At 39.5% G+C, this 14,367-nt stretch overlaps 1 long non-coding RNA gene across 4 annotated transcripts in view; it reads right to left on the reverse strand.

Annotated features, from left to right (window-relative positions):
* The window catches only part of LOC111260945 (uncharacterized), a 32,834-nt gene that overhangs the window by 10,619 nt on the left and 7,848 nt on the right, over positions 1 to 14,367 (reverse strand). For 3 of the 4 annotated variants that reach the window (XR_015311305.1, XR_002680663.2, XR_002680652.2), the window contains exons 2-3: positions 2,559 to 2,791; positions 1,345 to 1,443 (exon numbers count right to left, since the gene is read on the reverse strand). This is a non-coding gene — a long non-coding RNA (uncharacterized LOC111260945). The remainder of the gene's footprint in view (positions 1 to 1,344; positions 1,444 to 2,558; positions 2,792 to 14,367) is intronic. The other variant, XR_002680657.2, reaches the window with a different exon arrangement.

A 14,367-nucleotide genomic window follows, 5' to 3' on the forward strand; every position in this document is an offset into this window, starting at 1 on the left:
TAACATCTTGGATGGATGCGGTGCGTGCAAGCAAGTACAATTGGTATTGTGATCTGTAACAAGCTGCTTGTGATTGATAGCAATAAAAAAGTTAACGCTGCATGCGATCCAGTATGTAGCCATTAGTATAATTGTTTTGGCAAAACCGTAAATCATCCCGGATTGATGTCAACTTTGAAAAGTATGTTTAGGTGATCCGAAAACACATTGATTCATTACTTCGACAATTAAAAAATTTTTTTGCCAACTTATATGATGCGGCTGAATAGCAACACATAGTGCCAATGCACGCTGTAGATGCCAAACAAACGCTTTTCTAGATAACAGTTCTGTAAGCTAAGGACACACGAATTGTGTATATCGGCTAGAGACAGGGAAAAAAAATTAAGGAGATCCACACCGAAAATTAACAGTGATTTGTATAGAATGTTAAGCGATGATTGCCAATCACATGCGTACTCTAGGTGGCACCTGCGGGTTTCCGTTCTTCCTACTTTCGATACTTCCCATATACTGTTTTTGTGTTAATGCAAAAAAAGAGAAATCGCGTATTACAGATGGCTATAGACGCTAAAGTTCCTGCCACATAGCTTTGATAGCCGAAAACCCTGTCCACTTAGTAACTACTCTATCCCACACTGTCCTGGGAGCACCAGTGTGTTAGAAGAGGAGTACCTAACTAATACGTACTTGAACGTGCCGTGCTATACCGTGCAATTGCGTGAGTGAGATACAATAAATAACGAGCATTGCGCCACTCTGAGATTGGTGATCATCAGGAATAGCTTATAATTACAATCCTTTTTTACTTGCCACATATATATTATAAAACGAAAAATAGAAGATCAATACTGAATTTGATTAATCATTATTCGATTTACACTGATGTCCTAAAAGTGCTCGTCTGAGCCGCATGGCTTTCAAATAACATGTTATATGTATTTTGTATGATATTACGCGCGATATTGTGTGGTTCTACCATTTTTGCCCTATTCTTAACAACAACAAATGCCTACTCATAGCAAGCCAGTGTATATCATTGGGCTGTGATAGTCTGAAGCGGAGTCGTTCTTAAAATCGTGGGAAGAAGTGACAGTAATCTCTTAGGTCGTAATCGTAGTTACGAGATCGATATCGTCCAAAAGGCCGCCATTACATCTTCCGAAAACTTCAAAGTTTGAGCAGGACAGTGGTTAGGAAAATGCACGATTAGGTAACTTAACATAGAAGAGAACAAGGCTTGCTTCGATTTGCTGCATTCGTGCATGCATATGCTGACTTTCAGAAAGGAAAACTTGAATACAATAATTTAAGCCACAAAAGAAAAGTCGTGCGCATACGTACATATCAGCTGAGTAAAACCGTGAACGATAGGATTCACTGCGTTCCTGGTGGGACCTCATTACAAGAAGATAATATTCCGATAATGTTCTCTGAGAAAAGCTTAAATACAAAACCGAAACAAACGCCAGCAAACGACAAAATATATTACACAGAAACTTTAAAAAACGGTAAAAAGTTGGTTGTAGGTTGAATTATTGATACGATTTGATCAGAGCTAATATTTATGATAACAGTGTGTTTACGCTAGCTACCTAGGCTTAACTTTAGTTCTCGAGAAAAAACATTTTTAATATTCTATGTATTCTATTCTAGTATTAAAAATAAAGAAACAGTACTCTGCTTTACGTCACAAACTGTGAAGCAAAAAAAAACCGAAAAAAACGTAGATATAGAATCTTCTTAAATCAATTTTTTTTTTTAAATAACCAATTCAGTCATCACAAATATATATTTGATTGTTTTCCTCATTACTTACATAGTACCGTTATACAATAAGACTTCCCCTAAAAAAAACGCGAATTGGGAAACATGTTTCGTTGTACCTGAGGGGCTTAAATTTGCGTAAGATGTTTGAAACTAGTTTCTAAATAAACGATTCCCTCGAAATGTACAACTGAATAAATTACTTTTTGTATCCATTATATTTTTGTTTTTTTTTTCTTTTTGTTTTCTTTTTGTTTTGTTCTACTACTCGACGCTGCTCGGTGAACTAGTTCAAACCAGCGTTCGATGCTACCGGAAAATTCAGAAACATTAGCCAGTAGAGCATCCTTTTAATAGTTGCGAATCTAAAATGCTAAAGCGCGAGATGGCTTCTGGAATGAACTGATATTGTGAAACTTTGCCCAAGAAAATCTGGCGGATTTCGAATCTTTCGTCTAGCATACTGAAAAGTAAACCTAATCTGAAGTCGAAGCTAAAGAAGGGAGCCATGATTAAGGACCCCTCAACAAAACACAAATCAGTAACACAATAAGACAATTCGAAAAATAGAACAAGTTAACAGCAAAATCCATAAGAAACAATATGCATAACAGAACAACATGCACACGCCTTCCGCTAATTTTTCTATATTCGAAGCAAAGGATCAACTAGAAGACGTTAGGGGAAACGATAAGAATCTTTTAGGAAGTACAACTCCAGTACCCGACAGCGTGTGCGTCTATATAAGGCCAACATGTATCTATAGCAGCTAACGCAAACTATAGCATTACCATAATGGGTAGTCCTTTGAATTCGTATCCATCAAGGAAAACGCAAAAGGATGACTACAAGGTGTGTAGACGCAGTAGCTGGTGTTGTGCTGGTTCCAAACGAAAATACTCGTGTATGATACCAGCGTTCAATTGATTGCACGACGTTTACGATGACAGCTCCATCCATGGACGCAAACTGAAACGCTCGCAGCATTGAGTCACAGTCATATCACTCGAACCGTCTGAGCTCTCTAAAGGTAAAAGAGGCAAAGACGCATCTTCTTAATTCACATTAAATCCATATATACTCGACCCTAAATAGGTACAAATATAGATCCTGTCTCATGTCAGACGATCGTAGCAGGCTTTAAGAGTGCCTGTGCGGACCTTGAAAATGAAATTGCAAATTTGATGAAAGCCAAATTGTACAGGCGAACGTAATTACGGGCAAAGGAGCCATACTATATATTGTAATTTTTTGAAGAAACTCCTTAATGGGTAGCTGAAAGCGTTACTAATATTTTTACTTGTTTAAATATAACAAAAATACATGAGGCTCTGTCTATTTATCCGCTACATCGTTTATAATTACTATTGTCTCTAGCGCTTTTACAATAAGACTTCCCCTAAAAAAAACGCGATTTTTTTTGGACATTTGCGGTCGAAATATCATACAAAGTACTTCGAATTCTATTTGCATTTATGCATGGTGTGCTTCACTCTGCATTTACTAATGTTATGAAGTGTAAGGGTCAGACCTAGAAAACAGGTTGAGGTTTTTTTGCATAAGAGTATACTCTGTAATATACGCCGTGATACACATAACCTTTTAGTAGAGCCATATTTAGAAAGATTGAAAAGGCTAAATTCGACCGATAAATACATTCTTCGAGCCAAGGAGAGATTTCTTGATGAATTTTATATATTATAGATTGCGACAATCTATAATATATAAAATATATAATATATAAAATAATAATAATAATATATTTACGTGGAGAGAATAACTCACTGCTTGCTCACATAGTATTGATAATACTGTATTGTATTTTTTCACAGAAAATTAACAGTTCCATGTTGGTGTTTTTATAATACAGTGTAAATGTCGAGGTACTGCTTATGCTAGACCTTAGCTTTGTTTTTATATTATTGAAAATAAGCAAGCGAGAACAACTACAAGCAGTGACGCTCGGACCATCTTGTTAATCTTGGCGTTATTGAGGGCGTATATTAATTTAGGTGGCTTTCGGGTAGAGTTGTTGTTACAAGTCTCGGGCTGTGCCTTCTGGGAAGTATATATCTCTTTTAATTTCAAGTACCAGTGTTGTTCTGCGATGACCGCGTTTCTTGGCATAGGCTGAGTGTAGGATGTAGGGGTAGACGTAACTGTCGCATTATAATTTGCTTCATCGGGCCTCATTTAGAGGCTCGGACCCGTGCCGTGGATGTATTCACAGACACCGTCTCGTCTATCCTTTATTAGAAAAAGACACAGTAATAAAGAAGAGTACAGCCGGAACAGCAACAATATAAACCATTAGCAACAATTAGTGAATATAAGAATGCCTGTAATATTGCCATAGGGAAGGAAGCTCGCCGTTGTCGTAAAATAAATGTTATGTACTTCTAGCATTTCCAACGTACAAGCATTCAATGGTTGCTGTAAGCGGAAATTTTTCATGTATAATAAATCCTCACTCGGTACCAGATGTTTTGCTCACTTTCAACCGGCCCTCTTCTCTCTTTTTAATCGCTTGAAATGCCTTTATAATACCTGCAAACTAGGTCTGTGCTATCTGCTTTGGTATACCACATGACATTAACTTACTAGCGAACTTTGAGACACAGCTGCTTGACTCAGATCATGATCGAAAGCTATCCGCAAGCAACAACTGGAGTGTATGTGGCCGGAAAGAGGTTTCAAGAAGCGGACATCTGTGGCCACATGGCGGATACAGCCACTGTTTTGTAACTCGCTCTCAGACACTAACACAACAAAAGATATACGAATCTTCACATTACCTGATGCTGACTAGGACAATAATGTAGTTACGAAACGCCGCTATATTGAGTCAACATCTGTGAACAGTGCTCGCTTAATAACACGATACAAAACTGGTTAGCAAACGTTATTAACATTGGTTTGTTTGTTAATGATTAGGTCCTGACACTACATGTAGATGTCATTTATCTTCTACCTACAACGGACTACCCATTATTACCGAAAGCCATACATTGATTTAAAATGTCTAGCATACTTGATTGAATTAAGAATAACGCTGCTGGCAGCTATTTATGGAGCCATAACAGCGAATTAGTCTATTATTGGCAATCGGTGTTTAAGTACCTCTTAAAAGTGCATGAAATATGCTATATTTACTCCACCTCTTCTCTACAGTCCATAATCTGAGATACGGGGACTCAAGAAACATATTAACAGATCACCTGACATAGAATAAACAATATCCAGACTTTCAGATGCGGCTGAGCCTCAAGAATGCCTGAGAAATCGGTGCTATCGTTTTGTAAATTTAAAGAACTCTTCAGACGTACAGATAAGCGAACACGTGACATCGAAAAAATAGATGCAAATAGGTAAAATAGGTGAACTCAGCTCATGCTTGGGAATTCAAGATTTCCAGGCATCCCTCCGCCAGTGTCTTTATCTTTAAGGAATCACAGAGTGCTTTCCTTACATTATTAATAAATTACATGATATACGCAGGTAATCCAGAATGACACAATCTTTTCGATATTTTTGGAAGTTTTAATTCACACAAGGTCATGGCAAAGTAATCACAATGAAATGATACTAATATTATCAGTGCCCAAGTGCGCAGTCTTATCAGCTGGTCAAGACGACTTCGTACACCCTTTGAAAGCTATCTATGCGTGCTTTTGTACACGTATTCAACTTGAAGGACACATATGCAGATTTCGTGACCACGAAATCGACCGCACGCATCTAAGGACTTTATAATAATGTTCAAACAGTCTTTCAAGTTGGAACTCATAAAGTACTCATGACCGAGGATCAACTAAGAAGAAAAAAAATGTGATTTGTCGTAAGTCTTCTACTAGGCTCTGGAAGAAAATATTGGGCTGTTACAGACGACTCCAGCAAGCTTCAAAATTGAATAATTTCTGGGCAATATATCGCCAATAGGCGAGCTCTGATGGGTAAATAGCACACCACCACAGACGAAGGATAATTCAATCGCTAGCGTCAGACGGGAGAATGGCGTCGCTTTGAAAAAATATCAGTATCAGTATCAGGGCAGTGTTAGGTAGGCTTCGGTAGGTGGTTGTACTTACGATGCACATAAACGGCATCTGCTACTATGAGATGCTGATTGAAAATGAAACAATGAATACAGCCTACTATCTTGAGTTTTACTAAAGATTTATAAACGGCAATCAAAGACGTGCATGCAGTGTAATTACGTGATGACAACGTCATCTTTCATCATCATGTCTCAGTTTCTTTCTGGATTGAGCAAAGGAGTATCTAACATTGGTTTCAACCCGCATATTTTCTCGATCAAACTCCGCATGGTTACGGGGCTCTAAGGACAGGAACCACATATCTTACTATCGACTTACTTTAACTAGATTGTTCATAGCGCTGGCGTGTAAAAAAGTACGGAGGGTACCTATAGAACGCATTAAAAACCCTTATTTCAACCTAAATAGTTCAGAAGAATGATTTTAGCTTCAAAATACGGCTCCGCTTGCAATAGCCCAGTACATTACTGAGGTTGCCTAAGCGCCACGTTCTGTTAGTAAGAAAATTTTCTGCTGTGATCCTAGGAACAAAGCGAAATTTAATGTCGCAATGGACGATAGATGTATCTACGTTTTTGCATTATTCGAAGATATCGGATGCGTGTTTTGAAAACCATATGGACGCTTTCGACAAACGTAAGGGGAGTTCGTGCACAGAACGAGAGCAAGATGCGATGTTTCTATGGGGTCCATTGTGCTAAGCTGAGAATTCTTCGGAAACTGGAAAATTTACTATGATAAACAGATCAGTTTTTAATCTTCCTAGACAATTCTCGCAGAATTACATAAGTCAGAAAAGCAATCAAAGTGGCGATAATATCAGTGATATTAATGATAATACATGTGCTTATGCCTACTGTTCTCATACATATATGCGTTCACGTGCTTTCTTGCTCTTGAAATAAAAGACCTTCGTGTTTCGTTATGTCGCTATAGCAATAGCGACCTTCAGCTAGAAGGACGAAAATAATAGCATTTGCTATACACATTCGTTATTTAAACGACAAACATATCGAGGGGTAACTGAAACATACACCCTTTCCCCCGAAACGCCGATTGCACGTACGACCTTTCTGGACAGCAAACTGTAGTAGGAATTTACAGTGAACAACAATTGTCTAGTAACTAGGGTTTCTAACATGTTTTTCTATTGTTGACCTGTGAACTTTGATTGAAACAAAATATGCCGTTCCATTGACAGTTGCGACCTATTCTGCATCTGCGTATTCCGGTATACTTTGAACCAAGCTGTTCTTTCTTCCTATACGCAATTAATTTGTTTTTCCAATCGATATTCTTTCTATAAGGTTCCTAATATTATTATGAACTTACCTACATCTGTGACTTTAGTTACTGTTATTACTACTAAAAACGATTTCGTTCTTTATTTTGCTTAGCATTGGTAACATCTGAATAGCAGTTTTTAATATCTACTTCAAATACATCCTATGAAGACAGTAACATGAAGTCCCCTGCTGAAAGCATAGACTTCATTGCATTGGCACCGAAGTAATATTTTCGTTTGAAAATGAGATGCACGCTCCTCATCAAGTAAAACGTTGGTACTGCAAATTGTATATCTACGCGGAAAGCTCAAGTAGAGTAATCAAGCCAAACGAGTGTTGATAAGCCAAAATGTCTTATTCTTCTCTCTAGTTTTCGCCATAGTGCATGCATGCCTCGGTGCCTTTCCAAATAGAACGCAGTAATTTGAATGTGTTTGGGATGCACTCACCTAGGCATCATCAGTCACCTAAAAATTCCCACCCGCAATTCTGCTTCTTCGATGTTATTACTATGACACCATGATATGGTCCTTATCACTCAAACGAAGAAGATTACTTTTGATTACGTTGAGTAGATTCGTGTGAACACGGTGACATCAATACTTGCTTTACCGATGCCGGATTCTGATGGAGCTATACACTTTTGGTAGCTAACTTCTATTTAATATACAACGATTTTGATTCCGTCCAATCAAATACAGGGCCCACCAAAAACGTGAGTTCCAGTACAGGGCATAAAATGAAACCTCTTACCCTGAATAGCCGCCAAGCCAATAGAGACAACAAACAAACAGGGCCTTCATAATGATTTCGTAAAGTGTCTGTGTAAGGTTCGTATAAAGTAGACAATAATGGAACTATTCCACTACATACAGATAACTTGCTACGTCCGATGATAACCTGTACAAGCAGCCAGCCTAAAGGCGAGGTGTTTGCTCTTTCCATACTGTGAGGTGTTAGACTTCAGATTGTTGTGTAGACATTTCGAACACAATAGAAGGACTCAAGTGAGCTGACATGACGACGCATGTGGAACCTGCTCGATTTGCAAGAACGCCAAAGCAGCAAGTCATCCCTGATACGTTTTATCGCTCATTTCTACTCTATTATCTATAAAAGTAGCATTTACGCATAGCTTCGTCTGATTGGGGTTTAGTCACAAGGTAATACTTATTACAGACTAGGTAAAAAACTAAGTTCTACCTAAAACTTTATGACGGAATTATAAATGTATTAAGAATGAGTGGTTTTCCATGTTTTTTAGACCACTAGCAGCAACCACAATATAAAAGCGTAGTATATCTCTCAGTAGACGTAAGACACATAAAGCACAGATTGTTAAATCGTTGTAATGAACACATATTTGAGGTATTTATTACCTTGCCTTTTTTTTTGGCATTAAAATGTTCTGAATATACACTCGCCAAGTTCGCATGGCGCTTTGCCGCCAGAAACCGGGAGCTCTTGATAGCAATCGCTTTCTTAGACAGGTTTTCAGTAAAGATATTCATGAGTTCAAATATTCCTCTCTTAATTTATGAGATAGACATCAACATCAGTATAATAATGTGATGTATTCTAAAGCATGAGCTAGGTACATCTTTATGTAAGAGTTAGTCAGGCAATGCAAAATTTCCATCACAAAGAATTTTTGAGTTCCTTTGAACTATTCCCCTTGGATACAAAGTAATATCCCGGTATTGCCTACTCGACTGATCATCACCAGTGCTACTAATAGTGAAGCTAATAAAAAAAAAAATTATAAAATCGATCGAAGAAAAGAAATCGATTATCGTGGTGAGCAATATTAGTGATGGTTATTAGTGTGTTACAAATATACTAATAATAATAATAATAATAAAAAACGTACTGTACAATACTGCAATGAACAATCATTTAGGTCTATCGCTGTTATTGTCTATTAGCATTGGCTATTGCCAATGCTATAATGTTCAGAGCGCTGCCCTGGAGGGTATGATGAATGCTTTGAACTCCATGAGCCGCTGTGTCAACCACTATTTTTCCCAGCAGGGCAAATAGAGCGACACTAACTGTTCATCCAATGCAGAAGGTAGGTAGAAAATATCCCTATCGGTAATTATTTTGGTGAATCTTATGACATCGTCCACACCATTGTACGATCGATCGAAATGACAAAGATGCTTAGTGTTAGGAAATTGAACAAGGTTTGTTTGATAACCGACTGAAGCTGTAGTAAACGCTCGTTCACTTAGGATGTTCAAGGAGAACATGAAACGGGTACAGGAACGGGTAGCGTATACTGAAGTGTTTCTACATGTTAGAGAGTATGGCTTAAGGGTTTGTTTTAGGTCTGGGTAGAAGGGCATTTAGGACTTCGACCTATGACGCCGATCCGATCTACTAGTCTTTATCTGTGCCCAAGGTTCTTCGGGAAATTCGAAGGATGTTGAGGATGTTATTGACAGAGGGGAAAAATTAGGCCATATTGTCTTGATAGATCTGTTCGTCTAGCCAGCGCAGAAGAAAGTCCCAGAGCTAAATACCCAGAAGGAAATACAACAGTGGAGAAGTAGAAAGAGCTTACGATGTCAAAACGTTAAGCGCTTTCTGAGCTTAATAACTTATTGGCGAGGCCAAAGACAGAGGCCACGGCCGAGCTTCTGTTTAGAGTCAAATGAATGTATCGGCTTTTAACTATTTTACGCATATATAGTACGGTCTGTGGACAACTTTTGACTACACGTCTTACTCTTCGCGCACGTTTAAACTACCTGAAGAACTGTACACATCAATAAAGTGTTCAGTCCTTTCGTTTCCAATTTACAGATTTATGAAGACTCGAGAAACAATCTGTAATAAATACATTTAACAGAACGTGGAACAAGAAATACACCGTTCTGAAAACCAAATTGTTTATTCTCAGATGTGGAGAAGGAACCCATTCACCTTCTAGTTCTACTAAGAGATCCTCAAAAGCTGTCAGACCGCACTCTGAAAATGTTCAATGATGTCATTTATACTTCGTAGAGTACCTGCAACCGGCGTCAGGTGATTTATTCTAGATAGATCGTTTCCAAAAAAATCCATGCCCACTGAGTATTTGCGATAGGCCAAACGTAAATTTACCGTGCTTTCTTGTGACCCACGCGCTAACATCTTTGACTAGTCTCCTTGTAATTTTGGTTGTACGCACCTTATCCTGCAGCCATATCCCCTTCCATTTTTACAACATAACGATTCTGATGATCTTTTTTTACCTATCTGTTAAGTTGTTTCATGTATCACTAGATCCCACGGAACCTGTTTGGCCAAATGATAGGCGACGAGTCCCACTACCACTAACAGCTGAGGACTTCGTAAAGTAAATTCTGGCAGCATTGACGACTGCAGTATATGCTCCAGTACGCGGTGTCTTAATGATTGTCACGATCGATTCGCAAAGGTAGTCACGGAGCCTAAATCAAGGCCGGACCTTGAGAAGGCGCTAGGGATTACACAGCCGAATCGTGAGTGTCTGTAACCCTGGCGCTTCTTTCCCGGAAGCCCTGAACAATACAGGCACTTTCGTTCCAACAGAGAGCTAAGCAACCAGCCCTTTTAACTTAGCGCATTTCTGTTTTTGCCCGGCAACAAAAAGCAACAGACCACGACGCCGTAGTATAAGTATCCCACGCTGTACCCAGTAAAGAACACCGCTATTGCCTTACGTGGTTAAGCCTTGTAGCAGCCTATGTTCGGCCGGCTGATTTATAATAACCGTACGCATTGGTGAAGAAGCCAGCCAGCCATCCCATTCTGCCTATTCTGTGGTCAGTGCCTGCAGCTTCAACGCTCGTTTTGCCGATCTGGACTCGAGAACAGCGTTTTCGAACACACCCGCAGATTTTTGGTTGCTAGGTAGTCAATTTCACCTCGATACCGAGTCTCTTAGAACAAGCAGGACCTTCAGTTGTCAATATATTTGCGACGAACGCAGCCAGAGATAGGGTAAAGTTTTAGGGTGAAAATCAATTTTTCTCAGAGAGCGCAAGTATTCGTGCTCATATATTAAAAGCGGTATATTTTACTGCTTAAGTTGTATTTGCATGGAGTGCTAAACGTCAAGCTCCACTACGATGCCTAGATGTCGCACCCACGAGGTTGTCATTATACCCAATGTGATGAACACTAAAATTTACGCGCAACACCCGGATGAAACTTTTCAGTGCACAGTGCAGCCATTGCATCAAGGAATACGATACCACACGCGATGCCCATTTCCAATGCAGCGTGGAAAGAGGGAATCTCAATACATCGTAATATTTTAACAAGACTTCATAGTGCGGGGACTAATGTGAGGTTTGGGAAACCTACGGAACGAGAACGCCGCCAGGCCAAACTAATCTGCAACGAACATCTTAAATGCGTCATTGTTCTAGTAATGTGCTGAATAGCATTGTTTGATGTTTACATGCGACTAGACTCTTAGCCCAGTGAAGTGATGCTACCCTGTTAGTGATCCCAAAAAGAAGGGAAGGGGCGGTTCAACTGTGTTCTGTTGTGTCTGTTCAATCGTCGTGACAGGAAGTAGCGAAAGAAAGCGTTTGTTATGAACTGCTCTCAGGTTTGCTGATCAGGAGATTGAAGCAATACAGTAAGCAATAATAATAATTGAGACAAGATGTGAAATGCTGATGGCCGATGCCAAGAGAGCATCGGCCATGCTGCTTAATCTGTCATACGCGGTCTCCGTCGGTTTCACGGCAGCCTTCGGCTCTGCACCCAGCGACAACGTTATGCTCACGCTGACCGAAATAGGTACCCCTATGAATGTGTTCAACCTCCTTGCTGCAAAACGCAAAGAAATAGCTATTGGAATCGGAGAAACCAAACTTCTGCTTTTAGGATCGACAAGTGGCCTGGCTCAAGAGAACAGCCTAGGTCCAATCTTATTCTCTCTCTCGCTGAAGGACCTCTTTGGTCAAATAAGAGGGTTGAGGAAGACAGTTAAAGTCGTCTTGTATGCGGAAGATATAGTGATATACGGATCGAACAGGTTTTAAGTGCAGCAAGCTCTAGCCCGACAGCATGCAGCAGCTACAGATTTGAGACCGACGGTAATTCTGACCAAGATGGAAGCAATAAAGTTTACAAGGCGAGGCAGAACAGCGGTCACTGACATTTTGTACGTCGTCAGGTTGTTCCCTGCCTACGTAAGCCCGTTTCCACATTGGAGATTGCTCTTCTCTGCACACAGCAGGTATTTTATTGCGTACGTGACCGACAAATGCAGGAAGTCAGTGTTGGCCATATGGACGATCGGATTTTTCCCTCGCTTGTCTCTTCCAGCCGCTTCTAGCTTCTTTGATTTCAAAGTAGCTCCGATTGCAATGCATGGGATACCAGGCACTTAGGAAGATTTTACAGTGGAAAAGCTCGAACAATAAAATTGCGTTAAGGCCTGTTTCCTTAAAGGAGCTCTTGGACTACAAATAGTAATCTAATATCGCCTTGCATGTCACCTAGCCGACTCGCTACTTCTATTCCCCTACCTATGTCATCGGTTTAAGCTCCGAGCAACAGAAGCTTCCAAAACAAACCCTAGGAACTGAAAACAAAAATTCGCAAAGATTGACAAGGATTACTTTGCTCCGGGTACGGTGAAGAACAACGGGTGGAAATTGTCGAACCGGCTAAACAGACATGTCGTCAGTCGATTTGCTGCATGGGTTCCGCCGTAGACTCTGAAGAAAACTAGATTTCCACGAACGCAACGATATATCTAGGTACCCCAGGTGTGAAGAACTGATAATAGATATCATCCCCGGCGTAATCTTTTAGCACTTAGTATTTTATAATTAATAAATTAGTCTTACGAACTCAAAAAGACTCGTATAATCTATATGACACAGCGTTTCAAATAATTCTGCATACTCTCTGTGATATCAAAATATAGTGTGGTTAGGTTAGGTTATATGAAGTGCCTGCCTACTACCAGTAAAGGTGAATAAATGAAAGTCGCTTCTAACTTAGGGACTTGCTGACCAAACCTTTCAAGAACTTCAAAACTATTCATAATTAGTCCATGTCTATTACACCATTAGGATTCAAAATATAATAGATATTGTGAAATCCTCGCCTAAAAATATAATAAGCTTGTTACACGAATGGTTCTATAATAGTACATCGTAACTATTGTTACACCATTCACTTTAAGCAACGGGAGTATCTATGGATAGACACATTGAAAACAGCTTATTTTTTTATAGACTTTGTTCATTAGGGAGCACATAATTTTTCCTCGGTGTACGTGAACATCAACGTAAAGTCACGCTTCTGATTCTGATCCTCTAATTGAAAGAGCCGTTTGTTCCACATCTAATACAATTATATAATATTTACCAATCTAAACGTAGCCTACCTTGTGGTTTCTAAACTTGCAAAAACCTTCCCTCTTCGAATAATAGCTAAACCATACTTAACGCATGCTCTTGAAAATGTGTTACTAATAAAATACATTTCAGTTAACTTATAATTCACATTGCGTCTTAATTCAAATATACCCTTCATAGAAGCAGGGTGAACTGGTACATGCGATCCTATAGAATAAAAGCAAATGGGCAAATTCTAGATTTAACCTCTCAGCCTGTTACAGAGGAATCCGGCGAACTCTGCTATTGAAAAACTCTTAAACTACGCGTCGCTAGCATACGAGGGCTGGTAAATACTCCATGTCTTCTAGAAACTTGTGAGTGAAGGCCAATTGGGCTTACTTCACGAAATACTAATTTCAGAAAAAAACGCTTTTTAGCGTAAAACTCGACATTCGGTAGCCGAAGTTTTGCTCCTCAAAGCCCATAGCACTGCGAAAATTCATCGAAGATGAGTGAAGGCAGGGAGGCTCTAGGCGAGAGCAAAGATTGAAATTCGTCGGCTTAAACTGGCATATCATATGTAAGGTGTTACAGGATTACCAGCTAAGTACTGAAAATATAGAAATTGATTAAAAAAGAACCGGCCTGGATCATACGGTTCAAAAACCTATCGCCAGTCGAGCAAAAAACCATGCGTCGCCCCGGTAAGAAATTTTTCGGGGAGTTTAATGGCATCGTCGACTTGGCTCAGATGTAAAATGATGGTAACGCTTGTAATGATCGCAAGGAGCATGTGTCAGTATGAAAAGTAACGTTGACTCGGTAACCGAAAGCGCGCAATTTGGTTACTTAATGACAACGATACACCTTATCGTTATGCTTCAATTACGTCCTCGATTGAGAATCTTTAACGTTGGCCTC

Source organism: Varroa jacobsoni, unplaced genomic scaffold (genome assembly GCF_002532875.2).
Source record: "Varroa jacobsoni isolate VJ856 unplaced genomic scaffold, vjacob_1.0 scaffold_54, whole genome shotgun sequence".
NCBI lineage: Eukaryota > Metazoa > Arthropoda > Arachnida > Mesostigmata > Varroidae > Varroa > Varroa jacobsoni.